At 47.0% G+C, this 18,626-nt stretch overlaps 1 protein-coding gene and 1 long non-coding RNA gene across 13 annotated transcripts in view; one reads left to right on the top strand and one right to left on the bottom strand.

The window, feature by feature from the left end:
- The window catches only part of Rere (arginine-glutamic acid dipeptide repeats), a 358,397-nt gene that overhangs the window by 51,394 nt on the left and 288,377 nt on the right, over positions 1-18,626 (bottom strand). The window lies entirely within an intron of this gene.
- On the top strand, positions 494-16,616 carry LOC116097063. The gene is made up of 3 exons (XR_004121197.1): positions 494-1,634; positions 3,586-3,784; positions 14,641-16,616. It is a non-coding gene; the product is annotated as an uncharacterized LOC116097063 (long non-coding RNA).

Here is an 18,626-nt window from a genome sequence, read left to right as displayed (position 1 = left end):
CCGGCCTGCGGGGAACCACGAGCAGCGCCGCGCGTTTCGGGAAAAGCAATCGAGGAGCTAAGGTGGCCTCCGGGAACCACAAGCGGCAGGGAGGTGCAAACAACAAACAGCCCGCGTTGCAATAAACCAACAGAGCTGCTTTTCACCCGCGGAAGCAGATGCCTTCGCAGAAGTGTCTCGGGCCGATCCGGCCCTCTTCCCATCCCCAGACCGCGGAAGCCCACAAGGAGCTGGTAGTCCCGGAGCCCGGAGCCTCTGGGGTCGAGCCCCTGGCCCTCCCGGTTCGCCCGACCAGAAGCGGACTTTCACTTTGCCCGGTTCCACGAGCAGCTCCCACCTCCGATCCGAGGGAGACTAACAGCTACAGGTAAGGAGGCCGCGCCCGTCCTCGGGCTCCACAAAGCGCAGGGCCAGGCGGCCGCGGGCTGCTTGGCGTGTGACCGCGGCGGGGCCGCGCGGGGCGCGGGGCGCGGGGAGCGGAGGGCGCCGGGGGAGGAGGCTGGAGCGCGGCGAGCCCGGCGGCGGGCGGCTGCAAAAGGCGGCCTGGATCGCCGCCGCGGCCCGCTCGGCTCCGGCCCGCTCGGCTCCGCCCCGCCCGGCCCCGCAGGCGGCCAAGCCCTCCACAAGGCCTTCTCCGGGTCCTCCCTGCAAGCAGGTCACCGCGACGGCGAAACTTGCTACCCACCAGGGTCAGGCCGCATGCCCACAGTGAGGCAGCAAAACCCGCGCCGGTCCCTGCCGTCCGCCGTAGCCACTCCGGCCCACAGCTGAAGCGTTTGCTCCCGCCAGGCCCGGGTATCAGCCTGTACTTCGCAAGTGATCACCACGGAAGCGCCCCAGCCAATAAATCAGCTGCCCACTGGGAAGAGAGGCCTCCCACTCTGGTTGTCAGAGACCCGCGGGACAAACACAGAGAAGGGCCAGACCTGGCCTACAAGACCCATCTACAGCCTCCCACTCTAGTCCTGCAGGCTCTGCGAGTTCAGAGTTCTCCCAGTGCTGGATATGACTCATCATTGTCAATTTTCAATATAATTGATATAGTTCAGTGGGAAAATTGTGTGAGGCACAAGAAAGCAGCGCGCATTCCTTGGTATGAGGAGCAGACTTCTGGTACTTGACTTCTGCATCAGTTGTACGATCAACAGGCAGCCTTAGCTGCACATGGCACCTCTAGACCAAGAAAGAGCTTAGTCCTCAAGGAGTTCCAATCAGCCCAGAGAAGCAAATAGGTAGGGATGGATCTTGGGCCTATAAGGAAAGCAGCAGAGGAACAAAGGGTGGTGGGTGGAGCTAGGAAGAGGAAGCTAGCTCTGCTGGACTTAGGGGACATGACAAGGGAGAGCATAAGCTGGCCAGGTGGGCTCCAGCTGGGCTTTGAGTTGACCAGGAAGGACATAGGAACATTCTTGAAGCTCCAAGGAGGACAAGGTATGCAGAAAAAACTGACTGCTTGTAGATAGGCCAGCCCGGGAGGAGCAGGCTGCACAGAGCTTTGAGGAGTTAAGACCCAATGGCAGACCAGGGATTGAAGGTGGAGCTTTCCCCAGGGAGGCCCAAATTGTTGAGTAGGAAGAGAGCAGCAGAGGCTGGTGGCACAGCATTGTAGGAGATGCGGCCCTGAATTCACTCTGGTGAGTTACTGTACATCTAGCACTGGGAGGGACTTTGATAAAACCTTGACAGGATGTGTACTAAACCATGAGTGGCTTTTTGCAGTTAGGATAAGTGCATGTAGCCATTACAGAGCACTTCAAGGTCCTACCTGAAAGAAGCAAGGGGCATCTGTGTACCAAGGGAGTCCAGGACACCTTCACGCCAAGGCAGAATAGCAAGGAACACGTTACCAATGGGAGGAACAGTGTTTGTAGGGTTAGAGGGAGCTTTGAGAAGGGGAGATGGTTGGTAGTAGATAGTTTGGAGGGTGGAATGCCAGACAAACGTAGGGTTGGTGCCCAACAACATACAACATGTTCACCAGAAGAAAGAAAAGAAGGTTGGGGCTGGTGAGATGGCTCAGCAGGTAAGAGCACTGAGTGCTCTTCTTAAGGTTGTGAGTTCAAATCCCAGCAACCACATGGTGGCTCACACCACCCATAATGAAATCTGATACCCTCTTCTGTGTACTCATTTATAATAATTAATAAATCTTAAAAAAAGAAAAGAAAAGAAAAGAAAAGAAGGTTGATTCCTGAACCTCTGGATAATGTAATGGAGCAGGGCCAATGAATTCAGAGTCTGTGCTTTCAGAGATTATTAGAAACACCATTCAAATCAAAAATAATTATTAAGTGCTAGAGGATAGACCTCCAACCTAAGGAAGGTCTATCATGAAACAGCCTTACAAATCCTTGTTTCCCAGCATTCTCTATGACACTCAGCCTGTTGGTAGCTGTCCTGTGGCCGTACACTTTCATTTAACAGCAGTGTAGTGTGCCTGTTCTTCACTTCTGAGATCAGCTGCTCAGCCCTTCCTTCCAGCCCACCTACTGCAGGTCCAGGCCCCACCCCCAGCCCTCCCTCTTGGAACTCAGCTCACCATAAAGCCTATGACAAGCCTTTCCCAAGGAAAAATTTCAAACCTACAGATTTTAAGCACACTGCAAACCTAGCCTAGGGAGGTGAAAGCGGTAGGATCTGAAGCTCAAGGTTATCTATCCTCAGCTACATAGCAGATTTGAGAACAGCACAGGCTACGCGAGACCCTGTCTTAAAAACCAAAACAACAAAAAACTATGGCTTTCCCGATCAGCTCCCACTATCTTCCCCAGCCCTGCAGGACGGTGCTCATGCTCTGAGCATACCTTTCCATCCAGATACCTGAGAATGTCAGTTCTGCTCCCAGGGCTCATTTAAAATACAGACTTGAATCATTGTTGTTTCAAAATTAAAGTTCTGTGACCAGCCCACTCACTGATTGGTAGGAGACTAATCCTGTCACCTGCCACATTCCTTCCTATGGCACTAGGCAATTGGTACTCTCAAGTTTTTGAAACAAGTGAAGACAACTATGCTAGCACTGGCTCATTATGGAAATAGACTAAGAAATGGAGAAGGAAGTGGGGCACGTGGGAGGCAGAGGCAGGCAGATTTCTAAGTTCCAGGCCAGCCTGGCCTACAGAGTGAGTTCCAGGACAGCCAGGGGTACACAGAGAAACCCTGTCTCAAAAAATTTTAAAAAACAGTGAGAGAGAGAGAGAGAGAGAGAGAGAGAGAGAGAGAGAGAGAGAGAGAGAGAGAGAGAGAGAGAGAGAGAGAGAGAGAGAGAGAGAGAGAGGGAAAGAGAGAAAGAGAAGGAGAGAGAGAAAAGGAAAAGGATCCATAGCCAAGCCACATGCTGCTTGGGAGATGAAGGCAAGAGGTAAGGGATTCAAGGTCTTTCTTCTATACACTGTGAATCAGAGGCTGCCCTGGCTCCCTCAGACCTTGCATTAATTAAAAAACAGAGCAAAGAAACCAAAGCAAACAAACCCACACAAAACAAACAAGGACCACCATAAAAATTTCCACTCTGAACTCTAGAAGCAGAACTGACCCATGTTCATGTCACCCAATTATGTTCTTATCCTCTAAATGTGCTTCCAGGGTTTGCTTTGGTCCTTCCTACTCTTCAGAATTCCCAGGACAACCTCCAACCTCCTGTGTCCTGGCTGTGGGTTTCTTGAAAGATACTAGTGCTCTCCAGCTGCATCTAAGAAGCAATCCCACTGAGAACACTCACTTGGCTGTCTCACAGGCATCTCAAGCTAACTGCACTTCCAGAAATATGAATTGACATCTGATGGTGAGTGCAGATCTATTACTGCTGTCCATGCATGACAAACAAGTGCAAAGTACTCTTGGCCTTACTCTAAGAAAAAGAGGAAGTAAAAGCTTCATGTGGCCTGTGCTCTTACTTCTCTATGGAAAGCCACAGGCCTCAAAACCAACCAGACATCTGCTTCTCAGGGCAGCTTCACCTTGTGGTTTACCAGAAATGCAGAGTGGCCTCTAAAATCGAAACAAAGTCAAGCCCTCAGAGCACATGGTAGCTGGACGCATCAGTATGTGAGACTAGCTAGCTTCTAAGGCAGGCAGGCCACATGAGGACTTTGGTGTTCTCTATAGTAATTTAATGTTACCATGTGGGCTTGTTTACAGAGAGAAATGCTAAGCCACTCACTAAGTTCATGGTCTGTTTCTTATGTCTTCCAGCAACTGAACATAAGCTCAACACTTCCAAGGCCTTGTTTTTTTTTTGTTGTTGTTGTTGTTGTTTTATTTTTTATTTTTATTTTCGAGACAGGGTTTCTCTGTGTAACCCTGGCTGTCCTGGAACTCACTCTGTAGACCAGGCTGGCCTCGAACTCAGAAATCCGCCTACCTCTGCCTCCCAAGTGCTGGGATTAAAGGCATGCGCCACTGTCCGGCTCAAGGCCTTGTTATGTTATTTCTCTAATCCTGATGGTGTGATGTCAGAATGCCAGGCTGCCAAGGGTGACAAAGAACGAATATGTGTATATTTAAGCTGTAGTAACTGGCTGGGTCACACTGCCAGGGCTAAGCAGCCCTCTTCACGCTCCAGGGCTAGCGGTTACCTGCACTTGCGCGGGCTGCTGAAACTGACATTGGTTTCTTTGATACTCTGCACCTGGAAGCAAGGCCTCACTGTTTTCTATGTTGCAGCCTCACAGCCAGGTGAGACCCAAACACAAACCTGTACTTAGCCATGGCAACTCAGCTTATGAATGAGTGTGATACAGGCTTGTACCTGTGGGGAAAACTTTACTTTAGAGCTGTGACCAGGGGCTGGAGAGATGTCTCAGCAGTTAAGAACACTTGTTGCTCTTAGTGGGGATCTGAGTTTAATTCCCAGCACTCAAAGGGTGGTGGCTCACAGCCAGGTGTAATTGCACATCTAGGAGAACTGGCATCCTCTTCTGACCTCCAAGGGCATCAGGCGCCACGTGGTGGACTTATACACATACACGCAAAGCCCTCATTCACATGAAATAAATGAATTATTACAAAAAAAAAATTTTAAGCGTTGAGTGCCAATATCCAGTACCATTAAAATTGGGGATCAGCCAGTCTCCTTTCCCTCCCCAGACTTCCCTTGCTCCCCTCACCCAGAGAATATATTTAGTCAAGAAGTTAAAAACTCACTGACTGGGAGAACCCTGGCCATCAGTAAAGTGCTTCAGAGCATCCTACAGCCAGGACTTAACGCAGAACTCCCTGAAGCTGATGCTTTGCCAGGGCAATCAGGGTTACACAGAGAAACCCTGTCCTAAAAAACAAACAAACACCCAACAACATAAAAGGGCATTTTGAGGACTGACAATGGGGCTTAGAATGGAAAGGAGCTTGCATCTAATCCTGACAACCTGATTTCCATCCCTAGGACCAGCAAGTTGTCCTCTGACCTCTAAATGAGCCTTATGGCATGCAAAAGTCCCAACGCAAACATCCTGACACACACAAATAAACAATATTTAAGAAAAATACTTATAATAAAGACAGATGTTTGAGTTTCATAAAATATTTGTCAAATTCTGACTTGGGATTAGAACAGAATTTCATCCATTTTGAAAAGGCCCTAATCATACTCTTGCCATTTTGTGCTATGTAGTTATGTGAAGCTGAGATCTCAACACTGATATTATAATATCTAAATATTGAATACCTCAAAAACTCCCAAAATGCTTAACATTCTGCATTATTAAATATTCAACCAAGATTCCTTTTATGTCAACAAGCACACCCACATTACTAGTATGCAAATATGCTTTTGTTGCTAATAAATAGCAAAGTTCATAAATTTTTTTTCTTTCTTTCTTTCTTTTTCTTTTTTTTTTTTTCGAGACAGGGTTTCTCTGTATAGCCATGGCTGTCCTGGATCTCACTCTGAAGAACAGGCTGGCCTCGAACTCAGACATCCACCTGCCTCTGCCTCCCAAGTGCTGGGATTAAAGGCATGCGCCATCACCGCCCGGTCCCATAAGTTTCTTTATGATTTGTTATCAGTATATGTTTGGTGTGTTCATTTACTGCACATAAAGTCTACCCAGGGCTACCTACCATCCGGGGGGAGGGGCTAAAAGGAGAGCAGTTGTGAGGTCTGTGTGCAGTCCACTGTTCTGTTTCACATCATAGAGAATTCCGAATTGGCTGTTTAGTCACAGCCATTCCCTAAACGGGAAGATGCTTACAGAAATGAATACAGTAACATTAATCTTCCCCTCCGGGTTAATGTGTTCTGAGGGTCCTGTGCTGTTGCTGGGGAACACCTGCCTGAGCTCCCAGTGCACAGCAGGCTCCACGCCCACGGCATGCTCTCCTGGCCACCCTGACAGCCAGCTAGCTGGGCCTGGACAAGAAGCTTCACCCTAAGTCCTACCGAACAGCAAACAGAGTGGCAGTTTATGCGTGTCTTGGCATGGAGAGGGTGATGAGGTGTACCTAATGCAGTAGTAAGATGGCTGCACGCTACCTTCATAGCCACTGCCTCCGGCTCTCCTGCCAGGACTTTCTTGATCCCTACACCCACTTTAGGAGGCAAAACTTCTAACAGCTCCATTTCAGAGATGAGGAAATTATATGGCATCCAGATGCCAAATCCTTGCTTAAGGGTGGGAGAGTCGAAGGTGGCATACATAACCAGGGAGAGCCTAGAGATTGGGGGGGGGGGGTGCAGGCATTCAAAGCGATATACAAGTCAGAGATAAAGGCTTCTGTTTTAAGATAAAGTATTAAAAATATCTATATATGGGCAAGTAAAGGCATCACACTCTTTACCCTAGTCTTGGCCACTTAAAACAACCTTTGCCTTTTCCATGGAATCCCTGCCCCAGAACAAGAAGACAAGACTCAGGGGAGCAGGGCAGTGGTGGCACACGCCTTTAATCCTGGCACTTGGGAGGCAGAGGCAGATGGATTTCTGAGTTCGAGGCCAGCCTGGTGTACAGAGTGAGTTCCAGGACAGCCGGGGCTACACAGAGAAACCCTGTCTCGAAAAACCAAAAAAAAAAAAAAAAAGGCTCATGGGAGAAAAGCGAGTCCTGCGGATGACCAGGTGTGCCTGTACCTCAAGATCACAAGGCGCACATGGCTCCCTCAGAAATCATCTGACCTGGGTCTGCAGCAGGGAAGAGAGCAGAAAAGTGGGGCTTGGACCTCTGCATTAGCCACTGGCTGAGAGCTTTCAAAATTAACTCCCTCTGGTGAATTTTAACTACTGTATCACAGTCAGAAACTCGACATGACTTCTCTACTTGGTCCTCTTACATAACAGTTTAGAAAACACTGTAGGAATTAAAATGAGTCCCACTGTGAAAATGGCCTTCTGCTCTATCCTGTTTGCTGCACAGAACTTTATGTTAATAAAGTACTGGTTCTCAGGGGACTGAAGAGCAGGCAGATCTGCAAGTAAGCAGCCTACTGTCTCCTCCTGCCTATCCCAGAGACACACAAGAGGGAGTGTCCCTCAGCCAGGCAGGGACGCGCCATCCACTGTTTCCTGGAAGGTAGAAGGCAGGACAAAAGGTGTCTTCCATGTGACTAATGAGGGTTCTTGGGTCAGGAAAGAGTGCTGGCCCCTTTCCAGAGGGCGCACTGCATCATGGCTGGTTCCCATCCTGTGGCTGCCCTGACTGAGAGCCCAACTGGCTGACAGTCTACTCCAGCTCAGCATCTAGCCCCTTGAAGAGTCCCTGCTGTATCATCTGCTTTAGGCTTAAGCTCTTACACACTAAGGAACCATGTTGGCAAAACGCAGCACCACAGTGCCTAGGAGGAGACCACTGCTCCTGCTTTCTGTGTCCAGTCTCTTTTCTTTTCTTTTTTTATTTTTTTTTGGTTTTTCAAGACAGGGTTTTTCTGTATAGCCCTGGCTGTCCTGGAACCCACTCTGTAGACCAGGCTGGCCTCAAACTCCAAAATCTGCCTGCTTCTGCCTCCCAAGTGCTGGGATTAAAGGCATGTGCCACCACCGCCCAGCCTGTCTCCAGTTTAAATACATCCCACAATGGCTAGTGTTATTCCAATTCAGTTGAAAGTTTAATTAACTTCAGAGTTTCAGTATAGCAAACTATGTAAACTATTATTTGTTTGGATCAGCTACGGTAGTGCACAACTTTAATCCCTCAGGAGGCAGAGGCAGGCAGATTTCTGAGTCTGAAGCTAACCTGGTCTACATAGTGAGTTCCAGGGCAGCTATAGTGAGATCCTGTGTCAAAAACCCAAAGCAAACAAATACTGCTCTTTTATTGGCTATTATCAAATCTCTAGTTTATTTTATCTTTTACACTCACACTCTACTGCAAGACAGCAAAGTTCCAAATAAGGAGCATGCAGTAGTCCATGTTTTTGTTGAAATATAAGAAACATTTTCTATAAATACACAAAAGATAACCAACCTACAGGACTCCTAGAGGATTCCAGCTGTACTCTCCCTACCAGATACCACATACCTGCTTAAGATAAAGAAAAAACAAGTTTCTATTTCAATATCTTTGTGCATTGACTACTCCTTCCCAGGCTGTCTCCTAGCAAATGAAAATTACTATATTTTCCATTCAAGGGCCACATACCCAGTGGGAAAATGCCCACATATCAGATGGTTTAATAACAGCTGAGTCCTTCTACCTACCTTTACCTATGCCTCTCTGAGTTAGGTTAGATGACCGTGCTGAGCACACCAAAGGCCTTTACTTTGGTGTACTGGCCCAGTCAAGTGAGAGGCTAGGTAAACAGCAGATCAACAGGTGCAAAGATTCAGCTGGCTAAATACATCTTGCCAATTATTGGCTACACAGCTATATTCAAATTAAAAATAACCTGGCACTAAAAACAGAACCCAAACAGCCATTCTCTTCCTGTGATATCATTCAAGAACCTCCATATAAATGCTCCAGAAAGAGGTTCAGAAACATGCTGTTAAATGTGCAGCTTTCATTAACAAAGTTGATCTCAGCACAGAGCAAAAGTGGATAAAATAAAAAGATCTGTAGCTTGGCTGTTAAAATGCAAAGGAAAAAAGTCATTTCAGTGAGAAAGGCCTTTGTAAAACCTGTTATAAAAAAAAGGGGGGGTGGGGAGCTGTGTGGGAAGCCCTGGGTCCATTCCCCATCAGGGGCAGCAGCTCAGGCCAGTGGTGGGAGAGGAAAGGCTGAAGGATCACAAGTTGATGGGTATCCTCAGCTACATAGTAAATTCAAGAACAGCCTGAGCCACAAGAGGCTATGTCTCCATAAGTATTTACATTATAAAATTATATTCATATAAGTATAAATGTACTTATATTACATATAAACATATACTGTTTATATACTGTTTATGTGTGTATGTGCACCAGCGACTTACAAATAGCAAGATGATCAGGCACCCAACGCTCACCTTTACGGAGAGACAAAACTGCACAACTCTGGGCATTCATACAGACATGCGACTTCAAACCAACACACCACATCTGCAAGCCACTGAGACTACTCTTGACTTCCCGAATCAGGAAAAATCACCACACGCTCATTATAGTTCCTGCTAAGGAACTTTGCTCTCTTCATATGATATTAGCCTGAGTTCCTCACTGAACTTAGCTCAGCAAAGATATCATCTCCTAAAGCAAAGGAAATCAGCTGGACATGGTGGGTCACACCTTTAGCGCCAGCACTTGAGAGGCAGAGGCAGGCTGATGTCTGTAAGTTCAAAGCCAGTCTGTCTAGAGTACGTTACATTCCAGACCATCCAGGGCTGTATAGTGAGACTCGACTCAAAAAAGAAAAAGAGAAGAAGAAAAAGAACCCACAAAACAAGGTTACAAGCCAGAAAGGAAGGAAAATCAATCTCTTTTTAGGAAATGCAGCTCAGTGGAGCTAAGAAGCACTTCTATCAAAGCCAGACCTCACTCATCAGTAAGATTCCTGTCAACCAGTGGTCACTGTCTCTTATCCATCACAGGCACCCTGTTAGCTCATTCTGCCCCCATGAATGATGGCTATCACACACAGGCAAGTCCCTAAAGGGAGGCTCCTAGATAGAAAGCTGGTATGAGCTCTGGCTTCGGTTTAGAACAGCAGTGCTCCCATGATACCTCACTTTTGCTGAAAATATTGATACTGAGGGAGCATGAACACAGCTGTGTGTAAATTACATACACACACAATTAGCTCTGTCTGCTTATAAGGAATACAAACACACTAATAATGCATTTGCATTCACAGTTGGACACACTGGGCTACAAGCTGAGATTTTTCTGCCCCCAACCTCCCACCTGATGCAGAATGTGGTTCCCTGTACTTGTTTGTTGGAGAAGGTATTTGGGGTTATGAAGTAGATACTGCCACAGGAGCTGTGGAGTTTCATTTCTGCAGGAAAATCCATCTTGCTAGAGTGACTTTAGTTAGAAGGCTGTGAGGAAGTCAGGAATGGGGGTGGGTGAGTGGGGGACCCATTACTCCTGGCATCTTTGATGTGAAGGCAAGACAACAGTGAGTTCAAGGCTATGCTGGCTACACTGAAAGATCATCTCAAAAAGGAAAAATGAAAGTTACATGGGGGATGGTAGAAAAGGCAGCATGGGCAGAAGCAGAAAGTGGGGAGCCTGGGAGTAGGGAGCCTGGGAGTCTTTAGAACGAACCATTAGAGGCCCCGTCTTCTGTAATAGGCACACACAGATACATGTGTGCACACACTCAGAAGAGATCCACCATGACACCTGTTAACAAAACTGGAAATCTTTGTCTCTGGAACATGTTTTAAGAGAGTATTTAAGAGAGTTTTAAGAGGAAGCAATTTTAGCTTCACAACAAAAACCAAGTAGAAAATACAGATATCTCCCAAATATCCAATTAAGACTTTTAAAAAGCTTTTTTTTGGAAAATAAGAAATATCAATATTTTATGCTTGTGATTAAATCAACAATGCACAGGGTTTGCTGCTGTTTAAAGGCTTGGCTCTGGTTCCAGGCTTGGTTCTAACAAGGCCCACAGCTGACCTCTGTCGAGTCACTGACATTGTCCTGCCCTGGCCTGGCCTCAACTTCTCATCAAGTATGGTGTCCTGAGTGTCTCATTTACCGCAGAAAGTACAAGCTTGAAATTTTTGAGCATTTATGGCCAGGCACGGTGGGATAGCCATTAATCCCAGCTCTTAGGAGGCAGGGGTATGCAGATCTTTGTGAGATCTAGACTAGTCTGGTCTAGTTACCAAGGTCCAGGCCAACCAGGGCTACATGGTGAGACTGTCTTAAAAAAAAAAAAAAAAAGTTTCAATAACAGTATGTGGATACAAGGACCTAATTTTATTCTTTTGTGTGTGTGTGATAAAAATCCTCCAATTAACTTCTTTTATCTTTTCTCAATGTAGTTCCTATAAACTGAGAGAGGGGGAGGGGAGAAAGAGGAGATCCATTTCTAAGGCTTGGTTTACGGTGCTTACAGTTCCACCAATAAATCATCTCCCAATCTGGGCTTGGAAAAGCACTGGCCATGGTTTGATTGCTCCAGCCCCAAGTTGCCAGGCAACCAGCACAAGGGGGAAGTCTGAGAAGAGCTGACAGATAGCCAAGTGGCTGAAACAACAGACTTCTCTCTGTCACAAATGTGTTTCAGAGCACCACTTGCCCACCTCTGCTCTCTGCTAAACACGACATGACTGTAAAATCAAAATCAAAAGGCCACTGTAATAAAAACACACTTCCTGCCCAGTTACCAATTGTTAAAGTACTGTGGGGAGGCCCAGATCACACAGTGTACTGCAACAGAAATGTGATACTGTAAACGAGATGAAGTTGGTCGGCAGCATTTGAGAAACCTGATCTAAATGCAGCCTTGTCATTTCAAGTCAGGGGACCTAGTGGGCAGAGGAAATAAGCAACCCAAAAAAGAAGGCCAGGCGATGGTGGCGCACGCCTTTAATCCCAGCACTTGGGAGGCAGAGGCAGGTGGATTTCTGAGTTCAGGGCCAGCCTGGGACTCGGTCTACAGAGTGAGTCCCAGGACAGCCAGGGCTACATAAAAACCAAGAAACTCTTCAACTGTTCACTGTGCCCTAGAGACAATGACAGTGTCCTCTCTCTAGTGGACTTCTTCAGGGTTGATCAAGAACCTCCTGGAAGCCACACATGTTGGTGGTTCCAAGTGGATTCCCAACCACTTAACTGTGAACTGGCTTATCAGAACTCTTAGTAGTCTTATAAATTGTTGTTAGGACCAGTTTGAGATACAAGAGTCTAAGGAAACATTTGAAGCACCTGGGTCCTGTGTCCTAAGTCGGCACAGCGTGCCAACAGGTATAATAAGCATCAACCCTGGGCAGTGTGCTGCCATGAAGCCATGGTACTGAGCCTGACATCTTGAATGTTCTAGAAACAAAGGGCAATTCTTTTTTTTTTTTTTTTTTTTTCCCTGAGACAGGGTTTCACTGTGTAGCCCTTGCTGTCCTGGAACTCACTCCGTAGACCAGGCGGTGTCGAACTCAGAAATCTGCCTGCTTCTGCCTCCAGAGTGCTGGGATCAAAGGTGTGGCACCACTGCCTGGCACAAAGGGCAATCTGTTTTATGCCATAGATACTTTGTCATTCTGGCCAACCAAAGTCTCCTAAAAATAATTTGTGGTTGCCTAAACACATGGGACTTCAAAGGGAGTCAGTGATAATGAAATTCCATTACTAAAACATTTTAAAAGTTATATATATATATATTTTGCCTGAATGCATGTATGTGTACGGCATTTGTGCAGTCCCTGAAAAGGCCAGAAGATTGTGTAATATACCTTACAGCTGGCCTTACAGGCTCCTGTCAGCAGCAATATGGGTCCTGGGAACTGAAGCCAGGACCTCTTGAGAGCAGCCAGTTCTTACCAGTAAGCCATCTCTCCTTCTGCCACCTAAACATTTTAAAAGGTATGCTGGAGTGGTGTGTGTGTGTGTGTTACATTAACAGGAAAGAGCAAATCTACTAGAGGGTCTGCTATAGGGGAAGAGGTGTGCTCACAACATGAGCTTCAGAGCACAAGGGCAGGAAGTATTCCATCAAAGCAATGTCAGTGCATGCTTGGGGCACCCAGGATGACCCTCTCTTTATACCATCAACCCACATCCTACCAGGTCTCCAGGACTCTCCTGATGACCAGACTGATGATTCCAATAGTTCTAAGGGAATCCATTTCCAAACCCTCAACTTTCATAGTATTCATCTGCCAGAGAGGGCCGGTATCTACCTTTCCTTCTCATCTCTTTGTTTGTTTGTTTCTTTGTTGTTGTTTGTTTGTTTTTAAATTGTTGAGACAGGGTTTCTCTGTGTAGCTTTTGGCTTTCCTGGAATTCACTCTGGCCTGAACTCATAGAGATCTGCCTGCCTCTGCTCCTGAGGGCTAGGATTAAAGTACCACCAAATTGAAGTCTTGATGAAATACCACCTGTTAGGCAACTGAAAACAGAATCCAATAACCGATTATGCTTTGGGCATTATTATAGAAGGAACTCAAGTAACTCAGTGATGCTAGCAAACCTTAATTCCCATCTGTTTATTCACATAAGCATGGTGTCCAGGCTCTTACATCTACAAATAACTGACAAATGGGAATAAGAACATAATCTTATTCTAATTTAATGAATTATTAAATTAAGAGCTAATTTTAAAAAATCCATTGCATTAACCAGGTAGTAATGATACACACTTGTGTATGACCTATGAGTTTTTAGTTTGCATACATGTCTGTGTACCATGTTCCTGGTACCTCTGGAGGCCAGAAGAGAGCATGGGAATTCCTAGACTGGAGTTACAGGCATTGTAAGCCACCATTTGGGTGCTGGGAATGAACCCGGGGTCCTCTGCAAGACATTAAGTGCTCTTAACCACTGGGGAGTTCTCCAGAACCCCATTTTATTTTAAATGTCAACATTTGTACATTGGAAATTACATCCTCATGATGAAAAACAAAAACAAAAAACAAACCATATACACACAAACCCACAAAGCAAACAAACAAGAAAACAAACCACAACGACAAGCTTTGCCAGATGGCTAGTGATGAGACTCAGAGAGTGGAGTGTTGTCTAGCACACAAGAAGTATTGGCTACACGGGAGGGTGTGACAGGAGGAACAGAGTTCAAAACCTCTTGCCCACCTCTTGCCCGCCTCGCCCGCCTGGGCTGCATGAGAGACTACAGTGGCACGTCCGTGTGAATGGCTGCGGGGGCATTCTTTGAGATGCTGCTGTGCTGCTGTCTTTTGAGATGGTCTCTCACTATGGAGCCTGTGCTGGCCTACCTCACCTGGCTCTGGTTTTCTAAGTGCTAAGACTACATAATGCTACTATGCCTACTGGGGTCCGGGCATTGTCAGGGCATTTTTTTTAAAGTTTTGTTTTAGTTTGTACCAATTGAAGGGGGACATAGAAATTCTCTGGAGTATCAAGCAAACACTGTCCATATCAACTAGACTCATCATACTCTGGATTAACTTTATCGAACCAGTGAGGGCTCCTGAGTTTGTCCCAGCATTGCATCTTCTTCCTCTGTGCTGGCCTCTGGGGAACGTCCCACATTCTGACTTCTGTTCTCCAGTATCACCCGCTTCTGGGGAGGTTGTTGTGTCTGCCAGAAACCTTGTACTGACAGCCATTTAATAACTATCTCTTCAATGGCATTTCCTTCCTAGATACTTGGAAAGGGCCTCTCTGTTGAATGAGTACTGGTCCTGAGAGGGCAACACTCATGAAGCAGTCCATGGTACGGATGGATTCCCCCAGAAGTCAAGGCTATTTAACTCTTGCTTTCTGTGCTTTAAGCACTCACATCCCCACAGAAGCTGGCTCCACGAGACAGAGGACCATAGGACACAACAGGAGAGTGGCGAAAGGACAAAAAGGAGACAACTGAGTGGGAGACAAGTTTCTTACTCTGGAGGAGTCACAGACCAAAGACTAACAGGACACCAGCTTTCTCCCAGGGTGCTCAGAGCGCAGGCGGATATTGTGGCCCATGCAATAAGGCTTAAGAAGGGATGAAAGAAATGTTCCTTTCAAAAAAAAAAAGAAAGAAAGAAAGAAAGAAATGAATCATCCACACATTAGGCTCCTCTGTGTCTTTTTTGTTTGTCTTAGGCCTTTCAGACTTCTTGATAAAACATACTATACTGAGGAAGCTTCAAAGAAAATGAAACCATGGTGACAAGGGAATCCTACCAACTAGAGTCCCATTTTAAGTTCAGCCACTTTTCTCAGTCCTCTCTCGGTCCACAGGAAACCATAGCCCACAGCCACTTTAAGATTACCAGCAAGGTCCTTCCCAATCTTGGAAGTCATAGGGAAAAGCCTGTCCAGTTACTCCTATCTTCACTGTTAGGACAATGCTCCCACCCCCCACGCACACAGCAGAGACCTAACCTTTGCTAGGTGAGAAAGCAAACAGACAACAGGATGACGCCTCAGAGTGTTAGGTGCATGCCCACCCACTCCCCACAGCTTCTGTATACCTTCAACCCACCTGCTCAGTGTTACCTCAGTTAGGAAGGCCTGGAGCAATCACGTTACCTTGCCAGCTGCACACACTCATAAACAGCACTGCTGTGTCCCTGTCAAGGGACCAAGGGGATGAGGAACTGTACACATTTCCACGCTTCCCACCTTTGCTTTTCCAACATAGCTTAGACTATTCTTATTCCCCGCCAGATCCACCACTGTAGCAACTCTAAATGGCCACTTGTACCACCTACAACTTTGGTCCGTACTGCCCTCTACAAATGTCCAAGTGTCCCATGCTCCCCGACTGCCTCTTCATCACATTACGAGCCATACAGCATCCCTTAGTGCCTTCAGTGCTGGGGCAGCAACTCCACTTTGCCATCTAGGTAGCCCATCCACACACAGCCTTGCTCAGGCACCCTTGGCAGTAGTCCTCCTCTGTCCCTACCAGCACCACAGTCAGGCAGGGGAGCGTTTTACCCACAGACCTTCTGAGGCTCTGGCTGTGGCCTATTTCTGGTGTTCTTTAATTCTAAACAAAGCAGCCTGTGGGGAACCACACCAAACACAAAAACTAAAGGTCTTTCCTATTTACCCTTGCACAGCCTAACCTTAATCCCACACAATTCTTGCCTGACCGTGGCCTCTGGCCACCTACCACCTCTGTCCTGATTTCCAAGTTTCCTTGTATGGGAAGTCTGGATAGCTATAATCTTGTGACAATGTAACAGGGACCACTGCAGGAGGGGACAGTACAACAACACGAGAATAACATACAACTGACCAGCAGACAGACAGACTTCTCTAGGTTACCCTAGGCTGCAGGTGAGATGACCAGTCTCAGGAGTTGTGATAATTTAATGTCCAGCTCCTAGCTCCATGTGCATAGCTCCTGACACTTGTTTCATCTTTTCTATTAATTCTAACACAGAAAAGGCAAGTAAAGCAAGAACTTTCTCTTCTCAGTTGTGCCCAAAACTGTACACAAACAGATGCTCAGCTTTTCACCACGGTCCACTTCTAAGGCTGCCGGAGGAGCTGCAGACAGTAGTAGGTCCGGGCTCTGGAACATCCATGCGGATTCTTTGCCTGGTCTTCCTACTGAGTTCAAGCCAAGGACAGCACTAGTCCCAGCATTCCCATCTTAAAAAGAAGCATTGTGAGGCAAGGGGGTGGGGGTGCCTGGAGAGATGATGGCTCAGCTGGTAAGAACACGGTATGCTCTTCCAGAGGTCCTTAGTTCAATTCCCAGCAACTATAAGGTAGCTCATGATCATCTATATAGGGATCCTCTGATGTACACACAGGCAGAGCATGCCTACATTTAAAAAAACAAAAACAAAAACAAAACAAAAAAGAATGGAAAAAAAAAAAAAAAGAAAGCAGCACTGGATGTAGGCAGGTGGATTCATGCCTATAATCCCAGCACTTGGGAGGTAGGGGTCAGAAGTTCAACTCCATCCCTGGTTACAGAAGCCAGCCTGGGCTGGTGAGATCTGGCCTTTAAATAATATATTATTCATTTCCTAACATAATTTTTAACAAGTCGTTCTCCTACCTTCTGATATCTGTCTCTACCACAGCAGCCACCTTCTGCCTCTCTTGGCCACCTCAGAGGACCTCTTCTCAAACTGCACTGCTGCTCTGGCAACCTCCTCAGACCCCTGGTCCTGCAGCTTCACCACATGAAGCCACTTCCTCAGCCAAGGCCTTTTGCAGCCAACAAGCCCTCCTTTTCAACAAGCTTCACTCATTCCTAGTTGCTACATCAACTTACATCTTCCATAGTTCCTTCAAATGCACCCCAAACTCTTCTGTCTACCCACAGGCCAGCACCAGCCTCCTCCACACCCGAGGCTTCTGTGGCCATGTGATGTTCTAGAACACAGTGGGAAACAAATGCTCCTAGTCATGTGCTCTGTGGCCTGGGAAGGACATGCATGCCTGTGACTACCTCTGACTAAGTGCCATGCAAATGCTCACAACACCACTTGGGACTAATGGTCTCAAGATTATTCTGTGAAGCTGCTCCTGTGTTTCCTTTTGCTTCCTCTACCTCAGTTCCTCTCTCCTGGAGCTGTCCATTAGTGCAGCATATCCTCAGAGTCTCCAGGGTAAGGCTCAAGTGAAAAGGTTGTCTGGTGACTCTGGATTGCAACCATGTTGAGTCAAAGGTGTGAACTGACATTTTCCATGCCTTTCCCAATCAGCATGGCTCTTACCCAGTCCAGTGGACTCCATGATCCCGGCACAGCACCAGCCAGGGCTATGACTGATTCTGATCTGGCTGGTCTTCAGTGGGGCTGGGGCACTGGGACACTTGCATTTCCAGCAGTGAGTATACTGTGTGCTCTTAGAACGGTCTTCTTGGACTCCCCTGCTGCTAACCAGGCTGATTCTCACAGGCAGACTCAACTCTGCCACCAGACACTGAAAGGCAGATACAGACTTCTCGGGACGGCAAGGCAGAACTGGCCATCTCTGCTGTCCCCAATCCAGGCAGCCTGCTACCAGCCTGGCCCACTCCTTGTCAGCTGGGTGTCTGTGCTGCTCGGTGAAGCCCCATCTGGTCCACAAGACTCCCCTCCAATTTCACCTCCTTTACAGCTCTCTCCGCAGCTGCTGGCTATTTAGCTCCTCATCCCTGGGGACTCAGAACAGTGTCAGCGACAGCAGAGGCACAGAAAAAGTTTAAACCATGTTGCTGTCATTCATTTGCATTCACAACTAAATTTGTCAAAGCCACCATAGGAGGACAGGGTTGCCTGCCACACTGCTAAGCAACTGCAGGTTAGTAGTGACTCTGAAGCTTTAACAGTGTTTGTTTAAAGGAATGCTATGCCTCCCTCCCCTGCAGGTTTTGTTTGAAGTTACTTTGGACCAGGCTGCCCTTGAACTCAGAGAGTGCTAGAAGTACAGACATGCACCACCATTCTCAGATTGTTCCAATGTTGATTCTAAAACCTTAGGGGGTCGGGGGAAGAGACAGGGTCTCTCTATTATACAGCCCTGGCTGTTCTTGAGCTCACTATGTAGACCAGGCTGGCCTCAAACTAACAAGAGATCTGCCTGTCTCTGCCTCAAGTGTCTTTTTTGTTGTTGTTGTTTTTTTTGTTTTCGAGACAGGGTTTCTCTGTGTAGCCCTGCCTGTCCTGGAACTCACTCTGTAGACCAGGCTGGC

This window comes from Mastomys coucha, unplaced genomic scaffold, assembly GCF_008632895.1.
Source record: "Mastomys coucha isolate ucsf_1 unplaced genomic scaffold, UCSF_Mcou_1 pScaffold18, whole genome shotgun sequence".
Taxonomy (NCBI): Eukaryota; Metazoa; Chordata; class Mammalia; order Rodentia; family Muridae; genus Mastomys; species Mastomys coucha.
Note: the sequence above shows the minus strand (reverse complement) of the source record. Positions and strands in the feature narration are given on the sequence as shown.